Below are 3,122 nucleotides of genomic sequence, written 5' to 3'. Positions count from 1 at the left end.
CTGGGGAAGAGCCGGGCCCCGGCTGCTGGTTGCTGCCCGAGCGGGTTCGTTCTGCAGGGTCAGGAGCTGCCGCTGGGGCACGATAAACAGCAGCCGGTGTAACCGAGCCAGGGTCAGCGTGCGCTCCTGATAACCGTCCAGTCAGATGGTTCCCGCACGGCTCGCAAAAGCCCGACTTCATCGCTCGGGCACCTTCGCTTATGTAAATACGGAGTCCCGGGACGGGCCGCCTCTGATCCAGCGAGGTAGGAGGGTACGTGCGAGTGTCGCCCTCTCCCATCGCCAGAAAGGGGCAGCAGCCGGCCGTGCTGGCGCGGCTTTCGGGCTGCTCCTGTGAATCATGAGCCTGGGAGAACGGCGGCTTAATTCACATCACTGACAGCTCCCAAGTATTGGCAAGGCTGCGATTAAAACACTAACGCGCTTAGAAGCGGCTCTCCGGGAGCTCTGTCTGCACCACTCCTCCCCGCTCCCCTTTCACCTCCGAGGGGAGAAAGGCAGGCTGTCCCATCCCGCAGCAAACAAGCTCTTCGCCCCGGGCCGTGACAGGAGCCCCTCAGACAGCTACTGACAACGCAACAGGCAAATCTGTTTCAGCAGTCTCTGCAGAGGTGGTAAAAACAAGAGAAAGAGGAACTCCTTCTGCTCCGAAGGTCTCAAAAGCCCCCCTCCGGCTGCTTGCGAGAAGACGGATGTGACTCAGGCAGAGCACTCGGGGTCCGGCTGACTTTAGGTGTCAGTACCTGAGCGCCTGCCTTCCAGGCACCGCAAACTCCAGGCAGCGAGGGCCCTCAGAACCCGCCGGCGAAAGGCCGGCAGACAAGTTCAGTCTCTACTCCTGAAACGGGAGATGCTCACCTTCTGCTCACTAAGAGCCACAGCTTTGGGCTTCAAATTGCCCTTAGTTGTTGCCCTCAGCTGCACCACTTGCAGCGTCCTTTGCGCTTTCTGCTCCCCCCGCTCCTCCCACGCGCATTGATCCCTCAGAAGGGTTCTGCCTCATGTTCCCCTCTGCTCCCTAAATCGTGCTACGCAGCCAATGGCACTGGCAAAACGCACGGCCATGCCCCTTGGTGCTCAGGTGGTGGGTTGACATGCTGAGCACCCCCTGCAAGAGATCCAGAGCTTCCAGCTTGCTGGCTTCAGGTGACCCAGAGGATGCTCTGCATCAGGCAGGATTGGCCCCTGAACCTGCACTTCCCTGCCCTTGAGCCTTCCTAGGGAAAGGGGAAAAACTGGGGGGGGGCTGGCAGGGAGGGGACTGCAAGGCAGGGCGATACGGTTCTTCTCGGACAATCTGCAGCAAGAACTGCAGTTGCCAGCTGCCCGCAACACAGAAATGGTGTGAAGGAGTTGCCCTGTGGGGACCCAATTAATTTCCTTTCTGTTAGCTGTTGCCAGACATGAGGCTGCTTTGAAGCACCGCAGAGGCTGATCTCGCAGCAGGGCAGCCCTTTGGCAGCTGCAAATGCAGGTCTCCTCCTGGATGTCCTGTCCCCGCTCCCGCAGAGAGCAGCAGCGGAGCGTTTGCTTGACTCCCATAGGAGCAGAGCGGGACTGTAACTCCTTTTCTACAAAGCTTCGAGCTACTTGCTGTGTTTGTCAGATCCATAGGCATCTGTCTCAGAAGGATGTCACCGTAAATGACATAAATGCAAGGAGTTTTCGGTGGAAGAAGCACGTCGCGGGCATCTGCCAGCGCTGAGGCAGGCCGGGCCTGCCGGCACCGTGACAAGACCTGTGGGGAGCTCCGCATTAGCTTCTCCACCTTCGTTATTTCCCACTGGCAGGGTTTTGAGGGCAGCTCCCGCTCTCGGGCTCCTAGGTGCCTTGGAGTTACCCTGAGCGATGACGGCATGACTTTAGGTGACCTGGTGTGAAAAGGCTCGTTGAGGCAGCTGCCAAAACAGCTGCGCTTCAGTCGCTTTTCCTGCTCACCGGAATGAAGTCTAATAGAAAAAGCAGCAACAGATCAAACACAGCACGGCATCAGTCTGCACCCTGAGTCAGGGTGAATCACAAACCAAGTCCCACCGCACTCGGCACGCAGGAGGAGAAAGTCATATTTGAATTCAGGGCTATCCCCAAATGCTCAGTGAGGGGCTGCCTGGGGGAAAGGCGGGCTACAGCGTACAGGAGCAGTGAGAACAGGGCAGCAGGGCAAGAGCAAACCCTCCCAGTTGCAGGGGTGGAAGGGATGCAGGCTTGGGTATTTAATAGTTCGTATGCTCCAGTGTTGTAATGAACCGCCAGCCAGATGCTTGGCTAGGTAATTGTCTCGGGGGGGATCGCAGCAGGGACGTGAGGGTTTGGGGTGGGCATTCAACACAGAGCTGCTCAACCCCACAGTGTCCTTCCAGGCTTCCCTGGTTTCACCCCCATGATTCCAGGGGGGCTGGCAACAAGTATCAGCCTGTACAGCATCACAAAATAAATCGGAAAGCAATACAGAAGCAACAAACCAGCAACAAGACAGTTGTGAAGGCTGCCTGCGAGTCTGCCAGCAGCTCACCAGACCTTCTTCCTACAGTGCATGTGGCAGAGACCTGTCACTCAGCCGAGGATGCAGGCGACCGGAGGGAGCAGCAAACCGCATCTCACCCCTACACGGCTGCAGCTGCCATAATAGGGATTTGAGGTGCCTCCAGGAACCATACTAATGAGGGCAATTAGTGCATTACAAACGAAAACTTCCAACTGCTGTACTCTGCAGATTTTTTTCTTTTTTTTACCCTGATCTGAAGCGATTGAGGTACAAAGAGAGTGGTTTTGGGAAGGATGCTGCAGCTCTGAAGGCTGGTCTCAGCCCCGCTGAGAGGACAGGCTGGCTTGAAGGTCACCCGCCAAGCCGTGCCACGGTGGGAAGGCCGGGAGGGCTCAGCCAGCCGACCTCGCAGGCAGGGGAAGCCCCTGGGGACCCTTCCGTTTGGGGTTCACGTTGTATGTGCATTGGCACAAGTCTCCCCTCTGCCCTTTGCTGAGCAGGGCTGGGTTCATCCTCTCCCCCTGGCTCACGGGGGGGTTTTCCAGCACACGCCAGTCCTCTGCTCTGGCCTGGTGTCTCAAACAGGCTCATCTGCTCTCCCACATACCCTCCAGCATCCCAGCGTGAGACCCAAGCA

The sequence above is a fragment of the Pygoscelis adeliae genome, unplaced genomic scaffold (genome assembly GCF_000699105.1).
Source record: "Pygoscelis adeliae isolate BGI_AS28 unplaced genomic scaffold, ASM69910v1 Scaffold248, whole genome shotgun sequence".
NCBI lineage: Eukaryota > Metazoa > Chordata > Aves > Sphenisciformes > Spheniscidae > Pygoscelis > Pygoscelis adeliae.
Note: the sequence above shows the minus strand (reverse complement) of the source record.